This window comes from Mus caroli, unplaced genomic scaffold, assembly GCF_978045245.1.
Source record: "Mus caroli unplaced genomic scaffold, Mus_caroli_1 scaffold_4, whole genome shotgun sequence".
Classification (NCBI taxonomy): Eukaryota; Metazoa; Chordata; class Mammalia; order Rodentia; family Muridae; genus Mus; species Mus caroli.
The window spans coordinates 115357474-115377378 of record NW_028227259.1 but is presented as its reverse complement, the minus strand read 5'-3'; the positions used below and the strand labels follow the sequence as shown (position 1 = coordinate 115377378).

The window sequence follows — 19905 nt, the reverse complement described above, 5'->3', positions numbered from 1 at the left end:
TCTAATTGGATTTTCTGAAAAGACCTGCTCCCCTCCCCACCCCCCAGACACCAGAGAGGCCTCCACACAGAAGCGCCCTTCTTGTCTTTTTCTGCCACATTAACCCAGTAGGGGGTTTAACAGCCCGTGATTTTGAGAAGCTGTCGTCAAGTCATGAAAGCCCCCAAATGCAACTTAAATGGTTATTAGCTGGTGGGAAACATCCCCTGCTTTCTAATACTGCCATTTAAATAACAATAATAAAGAAAATAATAACAGTAAGTGTAAATGCCCTGCCTTCTTAGCCATGATTGTACCTACCACCCACAGCCCACCGGGCCCTGTAGATTTAGGATTTACTTAGGGCCTGGGGCGAGGGCATGGCTTTCGGTTCTGTGGACCAGCCTACTTCTCCAGCCAGCCAGCAGATGTCGCCCAAGTCATCTCTCAGCTGCACTGGGAGCTTCCATGGATAAATTCCTTTAAATCACACACACACACACACACACACACACACACACACACACACACACACAGAGCCAACAACAAGCCACTGCACAGACAAAAGAGCCAAGGGGTTCCTTGCTCTATTAAGAGTCACAAAACATACATATTTGCCAAATGGAAAGGTGCAGAATTAATTGGAAAAGAGGTGGGATTGATATTCCATGTCTCCCTTGGGGGTTTTATAATTAATTAATAAATATTTGTGAAGCCGGCTTTGGTAAGTATTGAGGTACCGTAGGTGCGCTAACAAAAGCTAGCTTTCGCAGGCATTACGACCCCTGCAGGGGACCAAAAGAGGGAAATGAAGACTGGGGCAGTGCCACCAGCCGGTGCCACGGCTGCTGTGGACTGGGCTTTTCCCTTAAATGACTGCCTTCCTCACAGTGACCAGGAAGGCAGACCTTACTGCTGCATCCAGGGAATGAAGGAGCCTGGGTTAGACCAGCATCATTTCCACCCCTTTCAATGGCCACACTGTGTTCTCTGAAAGCCAACAATTGTACAATTATATGGCAAATGTATATTTGCCTTATGCCACTGACTCCCTAGAGGACGTCACACAAACAAGACCACTGTCTTCGGGAGAAGTAATGAAGTGCAAGCTGTGTGGGTGATGAGAGAAAATGATGGTTTGGCTCCAGTGTCTAAAAGAACACCCAGAGCAGTTTTTACCTCCTTGTGTCTATCTGATACTTTGTTAAAGTCCGCAGATGTGGCCACTACTGAATGCAGCCTGCAGCAGTGGCGGCTGCCCTGGGGCTTTATCCGTCTTTCTGGGGAGAAGCAGAATTGCAATGTCTTCACTGATACAACAGGTTTCTATGGTTACACCAGACATAAATATATTATATGTCCTGTGTCACGTGGAAGGAGCAGCCAGGCGCTGTGTGCAGAAGACCCCCAGGGGGACAGCACTCATGTGAATGGCTCTCTACAGCCAGCTAAATATTTGTTTCTGGCTTTGCAGCAGGAGAGGCAAAGGAACTGCTCAAGAGGCTGTCTACAGCACTCACAGATGCATCGGCCTGACAGCCATGCTGCAAGCCGGCTTCTGCTTTGTGGGGCTTGGAAAGCAGACACTGGTGAGAGCCAAGGGGCAGAGGCCGTGTATGTCGTGCCTACTAGGAACAGGGTGGACTGGCTTCTCTTGGTGGTCCTATCTGCACAAGTCCCTCTGGATCCAAATTATTCTGCCAGGGCTCTGCAGGTTTTTGTTGTTGTTGTTTTGTTTGTTTGTTTCCATGCTTAAAGCAGCACAATTGGGTAGTGGCTTGTTGAGAAACCAAATAAGAAAAGTAGTTTCCATTCAGGGTGGGACAGGGGACTTTGCATTGAGAGAAACAAATCTCTATGATTCCACGGGTGGGTGCGGAGTGCAGAATGTTGGAAAATTAATGCAAAGAGCAAGGGCAGTGGCAGCTTGAGTTCTGCAGGTATTTTTGCTGTGCGAATTGCAAAGCAATGCTCCAAGAACAACTGCTGCCGCCTGTGTAGCCCGTCCTTTCCCGCTTACCACTGGGTTGCAAATCGCTGACACCCCCCCCCCCCCCACCGTGGGTGCAGGACAGTGGTCGGTTTGGGGGCAGGTGAGATCCTTCCCTCTTTTCTGCTTTTCTCCCCAACCCACACGATGGGTTCTGTATGACTCCAGCTAACATCCAACCCCTGATCCTCCTGCCTCAGCTCCTGAAGCTCTGTGTCATCTTTTGCCATGTAATGATTAGAGAGCAGAAAGCACAGGACGACAATGCCTAGGAAAGGAAGGAGCAATGTGCTCTGCAGACGTGTCTGCTTTGAGGAGCTGTGCACGTGTTCACAGAGCAGAGGGTCTAGCCTGCGGCAGGACACACTGGTTTTCTGGCCTGGATGAGTTAAGGAATTCCTCCCTTAGATGCAAACACACTCTGATGTGCAGTGGTCAGAGGTTGGCTTGAGCTCATCTCTGAGACCGGATGGACTAAAGATCTGCACTGGTATACACTGGGATGAGGCCTCCCAGTGAGCCTGGGCTGACTTGAAGACCTGCACAGATCAGGCTGAGGCTGGGCCAAAGATTCCTCCTGGGTCTGAGGCCGTCTCCGCTGGCTGATATGTATGCCACACACACGGTGCAGAACCAGCGTTTCTGGGCCAGTGGAGAGCGCCAAGCATGGCATTTGGATTTGATTTTTAAAGTCAGCATTTGAGGCACAGCCCAGAAGAAAGAGCAGAGGAGAGAGGATCAGTTCAAGGGTAAGGCGGGGTTTGACAGAGGCAGAGTCGGGGTGGCTTCCAAGCCATGTGCTAACCCTGACATGCAGCCGGCTTCTTGCCAGCACTGCCACCCTGTCACTAGTTACACTGCTCTGTACCACTGGGTTGTTCTGGGCTCTCTCTAGACAACCCATATCTCTCCTCATGGATAACAGTTCTCTGGGTGCCTTTTCCATAGAGGGGCGAGGCTATTCAGTCTCTTACTGAATGACCAACACTTTGGGGTTTAATTGCATAAAATCTCAGATCCCTTCCAGGTCTTAAATGGAATCATGGTGTTAAAAAAAGAAAAATAGCTGAAAGAGAGCCCACAATACAGTGAGCTTCCCTATCTTTGAATCCAGTGAGCTTCTGTGGCCACGTCTTGTGGTGGAACTGGGCAGCGCAGGCTCCTGCGGCTGCATGTTTGTAGGGTGAGCACACCACAGCAGGCGGTAGAGCGACGATCGTCCCCGCACTCCACAGACTCACTGAATGAGAAGGCAGGGAGCCCTGGCCATGCCCACTTGCCAGCTCCTTCATGCGAGACACACGGAGCCCTTCCGTGCAGTCACAGTCAGTCACACAACCCTTGCTTCCAGATCCAAGGTCTAGAGATAGTGAGTGACACGGACAAGTGCCACCAGTTCCTGGGGGTCCTTGGACGGACAACAGAAGAGGCCCATGCTGAGGGGAAGGCAGCCCTTGCAGGGCCCAGAGGGTCTGGGAAGTAGGGAGGGCAGGAAGATCAGCCTCTGCTGCACAGGCTGTATGAAAGGGCTGTGCTGGGAGGGGCTCATGATGCCAGACCATGCCTCAAGGTGGGGATGAGGGTCTGCAGTGGCGAATGAGAAAGGGGTGTGGGTGGACAACTTGTTCCAAGCATTGCAGCTAGAAACTAGTGGTCCTAGGATGTGGTTTTAGGCTTCACACTGTTTTCCACAGCCTGTTCTGTTCCCTCACCGGTTGTGACCAGTAGTGGTCCATGGGAGGCTTGCTGTCAGACTACCTGCTTGGCATGGGTCTGTCTCACCAGACTCTGTTGATGTTACTTTTACCCCGTGGAAGCTATCTCCAGTGTGCACTGGACATTGCATGCTCCATGCTCTCCCCTGCAATATGCACACATACCTGTCTAGCACCAATACCTCACTTCTAATGCTTCCTACTACAGGATGCACAGGCACAGCTGTGTGCAGTCACCGTGCAGCCTGATGGCCTCTGCTGCCTTTGCACATGGGCACTTCACATCTCCCTCTATAGACCAGGCTGGCCTTGGACTGAAGCCTCACCTCAGCCCCCACAAGTAATGTTCTAGTTGCGTCTTGGTTACTGGGATTAAAAACCAAGTCTAAGGGCAAATTGGGGAGGAAAGGGTTTGTTTGGCTTACACTTCCAGGTCATAATGCATCATTGAGGGAAGTTAAGGTGGGAACTCAAAGCAGGAACCACAGAGGAAAGCTGCTCGCTGGGTGCTCGTAAGTTAGCTTTCTCGTAGCCCAGGCCCACCTGCATAGGGATGGTGCCACCAACGGTGGGCCAGGCATTCCCACGACAGTCAAGGCACCTCACAGACATGGCCATGGCCAGTCTGATCTAGACAGTTCCCCAGTTGATGGTCCCTCTGATCACGTGACTCCAGGGTGTTCCCTCTAAGCTCCTCCTCTCCTGTTGCCATGTAGACTGCACATAAGAGCTGATATCACTTGCCTTTCCAAGTCTGCCTTAGTGCACCTAACACGATGACCTCCAGATTCACCCGTTTCCCTTAGAGTGATGTAGGTGTGTTCTTCATGGCTTAATAAAACAGTGTATACATATGCTACATATCCTTTATCCATTTGTCTATGCTAGGCTGGCTTTTATGAACAGGGCCACAGTGAGCATAGGTACACAGGCACGCCAGGTAGATAGACTGACAATCAGCCTCCCATGGAAGACTCACTTAGATTTCTTTAAGTTGAACCCAGGAGTGGATAGTCTGCATTTTTAAGATCATCTGTCCATACTGCTTTGTATATTTTCCAAATTTTTTATGATGAAAAAAATTAAAGCTATGGAAAAACTTAAAGATTCTTAGAGAGAATACTGAGACGCCTCTCGGCCACATCTCACCATCCCTGATGCTTACTGCCTGCCTACCCAGCTGTCTTTGCTCTTTCCAAGTCATCTGCATAATTTCCTACCTGGATGCAGTTTAAATAACTTACACTGGATTACAGTTAATGTTCTTTCAAATACTTCACAAGGCATATCAGGGCTGGAGAGCAATACTAGTATATGCATCCTAATATAAAATATGTGCACAGAACTACACAAAATGAACTTGACAAATCTTAACTTACACCGAGTCAGACAGGGACATTGTGCTAAAAACCCTATAAAGAAACAAAGTTTCGGTTTTGGCCTCCATATTGGAGGCCGCCTTTGCCCTGCCTTTTCCCTACAGAGATTACTGAAGCTGTGCCTGAGGCAGAAGTCATGGTCCCATAGCGACTGACCTTCCCTGTGGCTTGCTGTCCTTCACCACAGGGTTTCTGGATTTCATTTAGTTCATACCCTTGACCACACCCTGACCACACAGCATGCGGAACATTGTCAGGCTGATGGCCTGCTGCAGGCATGAGGTATGAAACTGCCATCCTTGTGGAAGTCTCTGTCATTAGAGGTTCTCCTTTCTCCTGGGCAGTGGAGTCACACGCTCACAGTGAGGGTCAGAGTGGATCTCATGCCCACAATGAGGGTCAGAGTGGATCTCATGCCCACGGTGAGGGTCAGAGTGGATCTTGTGCCTACAGTGAGGGTCAGAGTGGATCACATGCCCACGGTGAGGGTCAGAGTGGGTCCTACACCCACAGTGAGCATCAGAGTGGGTCACCCACACACAGTGAGAGTCAGAGTGTGTCCCACGCCCACTTGAAGGTCAGAGTGGGTCACATGCCCACGGTGAGGGTCAGAGTGGGTTACGTGCCCACAGTGAGGATACTGGCATCATTGAAATGGCTGGAGGCTTCACAGGGTGGTTACAAAGCTACAGTCACCAACAATGCACACTGTCTTCTCCCTCTGCTTCCTCCTGGCATCTGTGAGGTCAGTTTTTGTCATCTTACCCCTCCCAGGAGTTCCCTATGGTTCCAGTCACACTCCCTAAATGACTAGTGACATACTGCATAACTTTTAAGATTCTACTTGCTGTTTGTATTTTAGTGAGTCATGAGGGTCTTTGAATATTTTGAGCCCCCAGTCAGCCGTGTGAGGTGTGGCCCACCTGGCCATCTGCCTGCTCATATGAGTGGCAGTATGTAATTGCGATGCCTGACATACTTTTGTTCATGTTGCGGGTCATTTTCTGCTGGTTTCTGTTACCTGTTGCTCTAACTCAGGAAGACACCCAGTGTGCACCTCTTGATGGTGGGTGCGCAGCTTTAACTGTTGTCTTTTGTGTTTGACATGAGGGTTAAGACTAATTTCCCCCAGACACAGCTCAGTCCCATCAGGACCATTGGTTGGAGAGACTGTCTCTTCCTAGTATATTATGGGATGACTTTGCTGAAATCAAGTAAGAGTATAAGTGGGACCTGTTTCTCGTCTCGCATCCTGCTCCAGGGTCAGTCACTCAGGATACCACAGTCAGCCATTTGTTCCTCGAAGGCCAGAGCTCACTGTGTAGCCCATGCCGGCCTGGAACTCCTGGTCCTCCCAAGGGCTGGGATTCCAAGTGGTTAGCTGTGACTGTCACAGCTTTACAGTGAGGCTGGGGGACACATGGTGTGTATTCTCCAGGGAGGTTTTTCTCTATCAAGGTTGCTTTAGATATTATTATTATTATTTTATCACATAGTGGTGTTTGCCTACATACGTGTGTACCTCATACATGCCTGCTGCATGCGGAGGTCAGAAGGGGACTTTAGATCTTCTGGAACTGGAGTTACAGAGGGTTGTTAGTGCCATGTAGGTGCTGACAATTGAACCCTGGTCCTTTGGAGTACAGCCAGGGCTCTTAACCACTTAAGAGCCATCTCTCCAGCAGGCTTGCAGGGCAAAGGGTGTCTGTCACAGCTGTCCATGCTGCTGTGCACGAGGCAGACATAAACCTCATGTGGAGGTGCAAAGGACTCTGTTCTACTGTTTCAAGATGACTTCGGTATAAACTGTTCTTTAACATTTTTTCCTGGTGCTGGAGACCGAACCCAGGGCTTTTTACACACCAGGCGAGCACTCTGTGCTGAGCTGCAATCCCAGCCCTGCAGGCTTTTATTCTGAATACTCTGTAGACTTCATTAGAGAAATCTCCTAGGACGTGAGTGAATTTACCGTGGAGTTAAAGTGCGTGATAAGGACTCTAATTTCTGTAGCACATCCAGGGCCTGTCATATTCTGTTTGATGTGGTGTTGGTTTTGGTCGAATGGGATTTTAAGAAATTTCTGTGTTTCATCTTAGTTGCACATTTGGTTCAAAGTTCATAACATTCTCCTACTCTTATATGCCACAAGTCTGACACTTCTCCCAGTTTCCTGGTCTTGAAGAGTCTGTCTGTCTGTCTGTCTCTCTCTTTCCTAGTTTTATTGAGCTTTCATTGTGAACACCCCAGGGAAATATGATTGTTTAGATATAATATAAATTATATATTATATATGTATTATATATAATATATGTGTGTATATATATATATATACATATACATACACACACAATTTCATATACTTAAAAAATAAGAACGACATTCTACTACACCCATAAGTAAGCGCCTCACTCAGCCACCATCAGAGAAGCTTCCTCCTGTGTTGGGAGCTAACACAGAGACCCACAACTGGACAATGTGTAGAGAGTGAGAGACTTTGGAGCGCTGAGTCCTAAGTGGGCTGTCGCCATCAAACCCCACCCCTCAGGGCTCAGAGAGCTCTGCAGAGGAGGAGGGAACATGAGAGCCAGAGGAGACGCAGGTCACCAAGGACACAGGCCCTTCGAAGTCAACATGATTGATGTGCACAGACACACAGGGAGATGGGGGCAGTGTGCACAGGGCCTGCATGGGTCTAAGCCAGGTGGGGTCCCAGAGCTCTGAGAGAAGTGGGCTCCCATCCCTAACCCAGGCACTCTAACTGACAACTGCTTACAACAGAAATTTAGCATATTCGATGGAGTCTCACTGGGTGTACAAACCATACTTAAGGACAGACTCTGTACCCAGCAGTGGGCAGCCTACCCAAAATGAGCTCAGCAGTGTGTTTGAATGCTTTCTGTCTTACGTTGCTCTGTTTGGCTTTCATTCTTTTAATCTTACTGGTCTTCAGTTTGTGGGTCATGGATTCTGATTTGGGGTTTTTATAGACAATGGGTTTTTGTGTGTATATTTTTATGTTTTTCTTTTTATTTGCCTGCTCTTTTTCTAGAGAGAGAAAGAAGGAGTGAAGTTGTAAGGTCAGGGAGGCTCAGGAGGTGGGGGAGGGAAACCGCGATCAGAATATATTATACGGAAAAAATACTTTCCGTAGAATAGAAAAAGACAACCCCATCCTTTAGCCCCCTTTCTCCTCTCTGCTCCTTCTCTGAGGGCCTGCTCTCCTGGCACACACTCACTTCAGCCTCAAGAGTGTGCGCTCTTCCCGTGTGGGCCCTGCCGCCTAAGAGCAGCTTCATTCTGCTTTTGTTCTTGGAGGGTTTGTTCCTTGGCTGTTTGTAGAGCCAGGGTCAACAGTGTGCACACTTTGGAGGCGTCCCTAGCCAAGGACAGCGTGCTGTCTGGACCTCTCTGATGCCCTCGGAGGCTCTCAGCCTCACTCGCAGGCGTCTGTGGCACCCAGGCGTTGGTGTTTGCTGCTGCCTTTCGCCTTGCTCGTGAGGCCCTCTGGTTTCTCAAGTTCTTCTCTCAGCTCTGCCTCCCAAACGGTTTCCATGCTACCTCTGCCAGGACTGGGCTCTTCACCTCAGAGGCTGTGGGTTTAGACACAGACCCTTCGCTGGTATTTTTAGAAGTCTCTGCGTCGATGATGGAACCTTTGGCATGTTCTGTTCCCCGTGAGCACAGCTGATTGCGTGTGGTGGTGACTGCTGGGAAACCCTTTCCTGCAGATTTTCAACTTCTGAGTCATCTCAGGGATAGCAATAGTTGGCTGCCTTCCTTGTAGAAATGAGTTGTATTCGCCCAGATTCTTGGTATTGTGAAGACTGTCATAATCACAGGCATACGGAGTGGTAATCACAGGACCTCGTTACATTCCTTTAAAAAGTACCGCTTTCTTTCCAAAGCCAGTACTGACTCTGACTGGGCTCCAGTGTGAATGCTCTCCCTCCTGGGCTCCAGTGTGAGTGCTCTCCCTCCTGGGCTCCAGTGTGAATGCTCTCCCTCCTGGGCTCCAGTGTGAATGCTCTCCCTCCTGGGCTCCAGTGTGAATGCTCTCCCTCCTGGGCTCCAGTGTGAATGCTCTCCCTCCTGGGCTCCAGTGTGAATGCTCTCCCTCCTGGGCTCCAGTGTGAATGCTCTCCCTCCTGGGCTCCAGTGTGAACTACTGTGCTGGGCTCCAATGTGAATGCTCTCCCTCCTGGGCTCCAGTGTGAATGCTCTCCCTCCTGGGCTCCAGTGTGAACTACTGTGCTGGGCTCCAGTGTGAATGCTCTCCCTCCTGGGCTCCAGTGTGAGTGCTCTCCTAGGAAGCAACTCAGACAGAGCTCAGAGTTCAAACATCCTTAGCTAAGACTCCTCCCACATCCGTGACTCTGGGCTCGGCTTGGCAGCCCACAGCTGCAGAGGAATGTGTAGCTTTCTCTGAGGCTCCTGGAAGCCAGCCCTCATGGACAGCAGCAGGCAGAAGCTGCTGAGCCTCCTCAGTTCAACAGGGCAGGCCAGTCGGCCTTGCGAGTCACCCCGGCAGTTACAGACCCATGGGCGCTCTGACCAAAGTGGCCTTCGTGAGGTGACGATACTTCCTTCAGAGATAAGAAACTTCTGAAGAAAACTAGATTCTCTCCCACAGCGTCTGCACACGCCACCCCTTGCCACCCCTGCGTCACTGGGCGTCTCTAACTTGCCTGAGCTGATGCACCTCTCAGATCACCCCACCAGCTCACTAGTCTCATGAACATCCAGCTGGCAGGGCCACCAAGGGGGCAGGCAGACATACTAGCATTATTTTCTTTTTAAGAAAACACCATGTAAGGTCTCACAGATTAAGAAAATGCGTTTTCTATAATCAGCTGCAGCGCCCCCACCCCCCACCCCCGTATCCCCAGTGTCACAGCTGCCCAAGCACAACAGTCCGGTGGCTCCTTCAGCAAGAGGAGGCTGGGTTCTTATTCTAGAAGAACACTGGTAGAGTCGAGGACACTCCAGACTTCAGGCTCCAGGGCAGAGCCTGGCCAGTGAAGGGTATGACTAACCCTCAGACTCCCGGGATGCCATTCCTCACCGCCAGCACATGCCAACACACCCAAAGCATGGTCAGGGAGCTGCGAGTTCTGCACATGCTTTATTCCCACAGCACTTGATGCATGAAGCTGCAGTATTAATTGTCTGATTTTCTCTAGATCCAGAAATGAAGCCTTTCCCTGTGGGGAGTATGGACCACCTCCAGTACCACCACCACTTCCTCCTCCTCCTCCTCCTCCTCCTCTTCTTCTTCCTCCTCCTAAGATTTATTTATTTTATATATGTGAGTACACTGTTGCTGTCTTCAGACACACCAGAAGAGGGCATCAGATCTCATTACAGATGGTTGTGAGCCACCATGTGGTTGCTGGGAATTGAACCCAGGACCTTTGGAAGAGCTTTTAGTGTTCTTAACTGCTGAGCCATTTCTCTAGCCTCATGGAGTTTCTTCTTAATGCAGGAATATTCAATGTGACCTTTCTCAGTTTATGTTTATTTACTAGTTTATGTATATGAGTCCGTTACAGGCACACATGTTTAGCACATGTGTTCCTGGTGCACATGGAGGCCAGAAGCAGGCACTGAAGTCCCTGGGATGGGGGTATGTGTGGTTATGAACCTCCATGTGAGGGCTGGGAACTGAACCCACGTCCTCTGCAAGATTGACAAGTGCTCTCAACAGCAGAGCTCTCGCTCTAGCCCTTATTTACATGTGTGTAGTGTGTGGTGTGAGTGTGTGATATGTGGCATGTGTGAGTATTTGTAGTGTGTGATGTGTGGTGTGTGTGAGTGTGTGTAGTGTGTGATGAATGTTTGTAGTGTGTGAATGTGTGTGATGAATGTTTGTAGTGTGTGAATGTGTGTGTGAATATGTGTAGTGTGTGAGTGTATGATGTGTGGTGTGTGTGTAGTGTGTGATGTGTGGTGTGTGTGTAGTGTGTGAGTGTTTATAGTGTGTGATGTGGTGTGTGTGTGTATGGTGTGAGTGTGTGATGTGTATAAGTATGTGAATGTGTATGTGAGTGTGGGGTGCAGGAGCACTGGGGCCCTGATGTCTGTCTCAGCACAGCATCACCTGGAACAGTCCCCACGCCACATCTGGATCTTCATGTCTACTTTGTGCACTGTGACCAGCCCCTCCCAGCCCAGCTCTGCAGCCACCATCCACACCGCACTCCTGTGACCTCAGCTTCCGTAAGTCCCACTCCTGAGCTCACTCGCCCAACAAGTAGCCAAGTCATACAGTACACTGCAGTGAAGAGGCTGAACAAGAAGAGGGCAAGGAGAGCCTGCACTTTCTGGATGGCTGGGAGCTCCGGGTCTTTTAGTGAAAGCCACACCCCTCCTCCTGCAGCCAGGTGCTGTGGGTGGAAGCCCTGTGCCTGGTCCCCTTATGGCCTCCTAAGCCACAGGCAAATCCCTGGCGCCACCTTACAGGCTCAGCTCTGTTTTTTCTGCTTGTCAGGATTTCTGTGTCTTATCTTTGTATGTTTCCTCTCTCTCTATGCTACTGCTACAAAAACCCCGTGAGAATTTACTGCTCAATAACAGCCACACAGCTAGCATTAGGCAGAGACAGGGCTGGGCCAATTTATTCATTTCTTTTTCTTGTATGAAGAAACAAGGGCCCATACCATATAGTAAGGTGTGCACTGGCTTCCTCTCAGCAGCCCCAGTACCCAGAGGGGAAAGGAAGTAAGTGTGTGTGTGTGTGTGTGTGTGTGAGAGAGAGAGAGAGAGAGAGAGAGAGAGAGAGAGAGAGAGAGAGAGAGAGAGACGGTGAGTCTTTGTGTGTGCATGTGTATGTATGTGTGTATGAATGTGTGTGTATGTGACTGTGTATGAATGTGAGTTTGTATGTGTGCGCGCTCATGTGTGTGGATGTGAGTGTGTGTGTGTGTGTGTGTGTGTGTGAGAGAGAGAGAGACGGTGAGTCTTTGTGTGTGCATGTGTATGTATGTATGTATGAATGTGTGTGTATGTGACTGTGTATGAATGTGAGTTTGTATGTGTGCGCGCTCATGTGTGTGGATGTGAGTGTGTGAGTGAGTGTGTGTGTGTGTGAACAGATAATGGTCTGGTAGGCTGATTTCAGTATCTTCTGTGCTCTGGAATACTGAACATGGACTATTTAGAGAAGGGGAGGAGGGCCAGTTTGATGCCTGTCATTCACCAAACAGTCGAGCTCTGTGAAGTTCATCCCCTTGTAACCTCTGACTTGGGTGCACAAGGACAGGGATTCTGTATTTCCCTTTGGTCCCCTGTGGCCCAACAGCACCTGACCAACAGGAATGCGCAGTCACCCTACTGGGAGAGCTCTTCCAAAACTGCCCATGCTGTTTTCTCATGCAAGTCCCTAAGGCTACACTCACTAGAGCCCCCCTCGTTTATATCATCTCTGCTGCCTGATCGGATGCTAATTTTCATGTTTCTGGGACCAAATGTCTGACAAATGCAACTTAACTAAGAGAGGGGGAATTTATTCTGGCACAGTGGTGCCTATGGTGACAAGCATGAGGTCACCAGTCACATTGTGTCTGCAATCAGGAAGCACAGAGTGGACAGAAAGTGGGGCCAGACTTCGTGACCTCAAGGCGCACCCCCAGTTGCCTACTCCCTCCAGTGAGACTATACCTCCTTAAAGTTCTCACCACCTTCTAACACAGTGCAACCCATTTGGGGACCAGGAGCCCGTGGGGCATAGATTTCTTATTCAAGCCACAGGCGCTTCCACTTGCTCTCGCTGAGTGAGACTTGGTGTTGCAGTGTCCTGGCAGCTCCAGTTCCATCTCTGTTAACACTGCTGTCAGCCCCGGGCAACACTCGGAAGTTCTCAAAGGCAGGAAAACTATCCCATCAGAGATCTGAAGAGTCTTGGTAGATCATCCCGATGGGAGCACTCTTGGTAGATCATCCCGATGGGAGCACTCTTGGTAGATCATCCTGATGGGAGCACTCCCGTAGTCGGCACCCTGCCTCTGACCCCGGATGACCCCTCAGTCTTTGAGGCTGCAGTGATTAAAACCAGCTGCTCTGGCACCATGAAGGGGACCCTGCTCTGCTCTGTGCCCCACACACTTTGCTCTCCTCCCCTCCTCCATTCCACAAGGGCTTCAAGTCTCCACTGCTTTAAAATTGCTTCTGTCTTTCAAATATGCCACGGAGCCAAGCCTGTTTCAGGGCTGAGCAGAAATTGCCGAGGCAATCACACAGGGGAGCTGCATGCAAGACTGACGGAGCTGGCCCATGTCGGAAACGGAGCAGGTGATGCTGGAGGAAGGCTGGACTTCTCAGAGAAGACCTAAGGCAATACATTAAGTTTTTGAAAATAATTTTTCAAACCAAAGAACTTTTGCTTCTCAACGAGAAGAGCCATTCTTCCGTTCTCAGATTTGCTCTCCTAAGATACTTTAATCAACAGAGGTGTCAACCTGCTCAGTAACAGGCTCTCTCTGTTTTCCCATCTTGTACCCTGTGCTTTCATCTGCTGCAGTCCTAAGATCAGTGAGACTAACCAATACCTAGTAGAACAAATGCACGCTTCAGAAGAGGAAAAATAAAAGTCTACCACAGTTTGCAAAAGGACAGCAGTGTCTGGGAAGATGATCATGGAGGCTTTGTGCTTGGCTCCCTTCTTCCTCTCAACAATGTGAGCGCGTGGCTCCCCAACCCTAGATGGCTGCCAGCACCCAACTTTGAGAGCCTTCACTGAAGGCCACATTTCAATTCTAGGTCATGATTCAGGTACCTGGGGGCTGTGGGCAACTCCCCGAGCCATGCTGAGCCTCAGTTGGAAGCCTGGGGGTGCAGCCACGCTGAGCAGGTTCAGGCACCTGTGGGTGGGCAGAAGAGGCCTCAAAGAGGCCATTTCTCTCCTCTGTAGCCAGGAGGAAGAAAAGATAGGTCTCACTGGGGAGGAAGAGGCCAAACACAAACATTAGCTGCACACACAGGCGTTGTCCAGCCGGAAACCAGGGAGTGTCCGGTTACTGCTGCTACCTCCTGTGCAGTGAGATTGACGCTGAGTGTTCGTACTACAGGATGAGCAAGGGGGCCATCCCGTGCTTCCAAAGACAGCTACACACGCAGCCTTTCCCACCCTCCCAACTCTAACTCAGTGTCCTTTGAAGACGGCCATTCTACATTCAAGACCTCTGTAGTTCAAAGTCCCCATTCACTGTCAACCTGCTTTTTTATCTCTAGGGGTTAAAACTCAACATTGAATCAAAGCAAGCAGCAGCAGGCAGGAAGAAAAAAATACAAAAAAAATACCCCAAAAGAAAAATGCATGACAGCCATTGTGAAACCAGCACATTGAGTGGACACAGACACCCCCTCCTCCTTTTTCAGTTTGTGCCGTTGTAGCTATCTTCCTTTGGAGATGATGATTTTTCATATCTGTAGCCAGGCACTTTAGAGCATGGCTGAAAATCTTTCCCGCCCTTGCATTTAATGCATTATGACAACACAGTACTGATGTAGGGGTACAGGGTACCTTGTGTGTGTGTGGGGGGCACAGTCCCAGTCAGAATATTCGGAGTGACTATGATCTGGGTGCCACTCTGGGGAAAGTGGCCAAACAAGTCCCTACTCTCAGTGGGCTTCGCAGCCTCACAGAGACATTACTAATCAAACTCACAGAGTACCCAGAATGGACACAAACAGGTCTGCGAGAAGAAAACAGAGGTAGGAAATCCACACAGACAATGTGCTCACACCCAATGCAGTCTTTTCTGCAATAACCTCTCAGATCTCCTGAGTTCTATACCTGGCTGTGGTGTCCATGGCAACAACAGGAGAGGGACAAAAGGAGGAAGCGATGGCTTCAAATGGATTAGGGTCTGGCTTTGTTTCTCCACCTCACCTCCATGGAGGAAGGTGGTCTCCAACTTTGAGTGAGAATCGGCAGTGAGGGTGGCTGGCTCGGCCTCACCAGTCTAGACCAGGGAGTGTATTTTACCATACATATGCTATGTTATGCTAAACCTGTCTGGGATGGAGGGAGGGGTAGGTATGGGTTAGACCCTGCAGGCATCCTCTGCTTCAGCAAGCCTAGCTTACCTGTGTAAGCTTTCCTGCCTCCGTCAAGTGCAAAAGACTTATAGAAAAGGCCATGCCATACAATGTAGAATGCAGGGGATCCCATGATGGAAGGAGATGAAATCAAATAGCAAACTCAAGCTCGCTGGAGTACACACATCACAGAGCAGGCTGGAAGCCTTGGAACCAAGCAAGAGAGTACAGACAGTACGGATGAGCAGAGGGCTCACCTTGCCTCCAGCCAACACCATTCTCTATGCCTAATGTGGAGCGGGTGGGCTGGGGACATGGCTCCTGCTGTACAAGTATAGGGGCCGCTGAGTCCCCAGCGGCTGCAACAAATGTCTGTAACTCCAGCACTTGGCTGGGTGCTGCACCCAGGCAGCACAGCGCAGACGGTGCTTGAGATAAAAAGCTTTTGATTACAAAAGAACTTATGCTACTGGAGCCTAGGAAAGCATGAAGAGGGGACTCCGACAGCACCCTACTGAGCCTGACATTTCATCACAGTGGAGGAGCACCCCCCCTTAGCAGGGTCGTCTGCACTTGCACTTTAGTCATGGCCTTGGAAGCCCTTCCACCCATGTACCATTGCATCTAGTTATCAGTGCCTTCATCAGTTACAGTTCCAGGCTGCCCAGCTCCGTAGCAGGTGCCCAGGAAGCAGCTTCCACACAGCAAGCCTGGCTACACTTCAGTTATAGTGAAGATGTCCGGAAGGCTTTCCCCGGTTTGGACAGTCTTAACCTCCATCTCAGTTTGTCGAGAGTGCCAAGAAACTGGACTTTGGGTCACAGCTCAGAACCCTGTGACCTGGTTGAATCTGTGTTATTTCTACATTACTTGGGGGCTTTAGGAGTTCATACTCAAAGTCCTGCCATCCATGAGGACTGTGGGTACCACACTGGGTAACAGCAGCAGGAGATGGCATCCCCATCTTGCTCCTGACTCTAGTGGGGGTGTGCTTGTGCGTCCTGCTGGCTGAAGACCGGCCTCGAGTGTGGATGTAATAAGGTTGAGGTTCCCGCTCTGTTCTTCTTCTGGCATCACAAGCATCTCCTCACCAGCTGGGCTGAGGGTGGGTCTGCCCTCGTGTTGATGTGCATTATATTAATATTTCCAGGTTCTGAACCATTCTTGCTTTCTGGAACTCAGTCCCAATTGGTTAGGAATTGGCATCCTTCCCAAGTGCCGTTGAACTAGTTCTGGTGTTTCCCAGACATTTGTAGCCAGAGCTTGGATATCGGTTCATAATTGTGGCATCTGGGTTGTTCTGGTGTCTGGGTAACTCTGACCGTACAGTTGTGTTTGCCCTGACTGTTCCCTTACAGGTACGTGGGTGAATGGGTGCCTCCAAGAGCGGTAGTGCTGGTCAACACTGAAATCGTCTGGCCTTGGACTGGCCCCTGCTGGAAGAGCTGGGCCCTGCTTCAGTCTCTTAGATCTGTCCAGATGTTTTATTTCTGCCTTAGTTCCATGGCAGCTTGCTCAAAATTGAACGTTAATAGGGAGAGCCCACGGCATTTACTTATAGATTAGAGAGCAGGGAGGGAAGGATAGGAAGGTGATGATCCTTTCTGTCTTCAGACACCTGCTCTTTGACAGCGCAAGAACTAAGATGAAGCCTGGGGTGCAGTGGGAACCCCACAGGCTTGGACTCATTCAGACTATGGATCCTTGGAAAGCGGCCTGTTCTGTCTCCCCTCGAACAGGACATGGTCCCCATCATGTTGAAATCAGAGCAACTATGAAAGTCTGCAGACAACCTTCATAGGAAACATTCCCTCCTGAGGGGAAGGGGGTGTCATCTGACCCTCACCTGAGATTCCTGCCCCCACCCCAGCTGGCCTTTGCCCCCGAGGCATATGGTGTGGGATGCTATCATATACAGGATGTGGAAGGTTAACTGGTGTTGGGACACCAGGGATGCAGCTTTCGTGAGCTGCCATCCATGTCGGGATGGGTCCTTGGTGATGTAGCTCTCAGAGTCACCTGTGGCCCCTTAGGTGGCCCAACAGACAGACTCACTAGTTCCCACAGAGACTTCCATGTTCTGTCACCATGAAGAGACATGTTAATGTGATATTAGAAGTCACTACAGCACACTCAGACAGAGGTGTTCAGAGCTCAGTGAGATAGACAGCTGTGTGAAGTGCAGTGGTGGAGGCAAGGGGCAGGGTGGGACAGAGAAGGGCATGGCCACCAAGGAGGGTGTGGCCATTGAGGGAATGTAGCTGCTGAGGAAAGCATGGCCACTGAGGAGGGTGTGGCCACTGAGAAGGGCATGGCTGATGTGGGCGTGGCTGCTGGAGAGGGTGTGGGCCACTGAAGGGGCATGGCCATCAAGAAGGGTGTAGTAGCAGAGGTGGTGGCTGTTAAAAGAGTGTGGCTGCTGACAAAGGTGTGGCTACTAAGGTGGGAGTGGCCATTGAGGAGGGTATGCTCACCGGGGCTGGCGTGGATTCTGAGGGGGCGTGGCCATTGAGGCGCTCATCTTGTTCAATGGGAGCAAGAATGGAAAATAAAACACATCTACTAGGACCAGATAACGTGATGGGCTCCCATACTTGTGTTCTTTGTGCTACGGTAAAATTACAGGAAGGTCTCTGTGTTTTCTTTTGGATGGACGGCAGAGGTTTTTTTGTTTGTGGTTATTCATTTCTATCTTAAAATATAACATATGGCCACTGTAGAAGACACACACAAACATGCGCAACAACCTGAAAATGATGAAAACAGTGTAATAAACACAGCCAGCGTCCTATTGTCTACGTGCGATACAGCCTGCCTTCTCACATGTGCACACACATCTGGCATACACACACTTCACTCAGTATAAAACTATGGTGTATAATTTGGTGTTCTACTTCTCATTTACCTTCCTAGCCTCCAAATGTACAAGCTAGTACTGATTTTACAGAGGAAAAACCACATGCACAGACCTTTCCGCTGTCTCCACGCAACTCAAAAAAGGCAGACACACGGCTGACAGGGTTACTTACCCTAGGCCTGGGGAAGCCCGGAGTGAGAGTTCAGCTACCTAGGGCAGTCCAACAAAGTAGCCACTAAGCAAGGAGCCATAGTGTTCCAGAGGTGCTGAGAACTCCACAGCTCATAGAGCGGAGAACATAGGAACTGTGTGCCCTGCCCCGTTCCCTGCCTAGAATGGAGTTTGGAGCTTCAACTCCAAAGACGTTCTTGTTGTTATTTCTCCTTTTATCCTTTTTGGTTTTTCGAGACAGGGTTTCTGTCTCTATATAGCCTCAGCTGTCCTAGGAACTCACTTGTCGCCAGGTTGGCCTCTTTTCTCTGTCTTGCAAGTGCTGGGATTAAAGGTGTGTGCCACCACTGAAAGGCTCAAAGACGTTCTCTGATTGAGACTATGGGGGAAGAAGCATGCCTCAGCCTCTAGCCTCAGGGAGTGCCCCTCATTCAAAGGTCAAAATCAGATCTCTTCTTTTGCATGTGTGGTTTTATCGAGGCACATGACAATGAGGAGGAGGTGACATATGTTTTCGGTGGGTTAAGCTTCACTGATGGCTGGTTTGGCTTGAGACAGTCTGGTTGTGGCCGCTCTGTTGCTATCAGAAAAGGGCACAGTAGACAGTTGTTCCCATGCCTCTGTAAGAGGATTCACACAGCAGGTCCCATCCAGGTACCTCCCATACATTTATCAAGCTCCAGGCCTTGGTTTGAAACCTAGGCTGACATTTTGAACTTGCCCAAGAAAGGCTTTACCTCTTGAGCGAACGGCCTCAGCTCAAGGGGGCCGTCCAAAGCCGGAACCCTGCCACTGTGCATGGCTCCTGCCCAAGAGACCAATGGTCATCTCAAAGGCTAACAAGAAGCCCAGCACCTGAGAATCCAGGAGCGGTGGCCTGAGGGGTCTCCAAAAGCATTATGTGTTTAGAATAAGGTGATCTCAGAAGCAAGTTTCTCACTAGGGTCCTCTGGAGATCTTGGTGCATGCTACCCACTTCTTCCCTGCTTAGACCGGCTTGCTAGGACTTTAGTCTCTTATCACCCTGCTGCTGACCATACTGTAGGTCGGAGAGTGAGCTGATTATCATTATCCCAGTATCTGGCATAGAGCAGAGAGGGACTTATGCTGAGCAGCTGCTCTAGTCCTGGTGGGTAAAGACAAGGGCACAGTGCCCTCATGTGCATTGTGGGAATGGCCTTGTGCCATGGACTCCAGATTCCGAGTCACCCGCCACCGTGAGAGGTGGGCCCTGCCTGGTTTGCCTGCTTGCCCTCTCTTCTGTTTTTCCTCTGCCAGCCTGTCCTTCACCCTGTGTTTCACTTTAAGCATGCAATGCTGTCGGCCAGGGAGCAGCCCTGTCACCTGGCACACGGGCTGTGCAGTCTGCAGATGCAGCTTTGCTCGCCTCTTGTCTGACCTAGTTTCTGGGCACTTATGATTCAAACCTCAGAGGGCATCCATACCTCCGTGTCTTTGTGGTTGACCGTTTTATCAACCCCTGGGATCACCACAGCACTGCCCAAGGCCAGAGCCAGGCTGGTCTGGGATGCCCAGCAACCACAGTGCATGTTCATCATTTCTCATAAAAACAGAAGCTAGAAAATGACATTTTGTATGCTTTCCTATTTTCTCAGAACAAGATGCTAATTTTGATAATGAAGAACAGATTGGTGAGGGCTACACTGTATTCACCCTCGCTGTGACACCGGCATGGTTGTACACAAGGCCGTTTCACTTGTGACACAGACTTTGTTCGGTTGGATATGAGATCTGGACCAGGTGGCCATTCTCTCCCCT

At 50.0% G+C, this 19905-nt stretch overlaps 1 protein-coding gene across 4 annotated transcripts in view; it reads right to left on the bottom strand.

Annotated features, from left to right (window-relative positions):
- The window catches only part of Ttc28 (tetratricopeptide repeat domain 28), a 408048-nt gene that overhangs the window by 31260 nt on the left and 356883 nt on the right, over nt 1-19905 (bottom strand). The gene's annotated exons all lie outside the window — the stretch shown is intronic.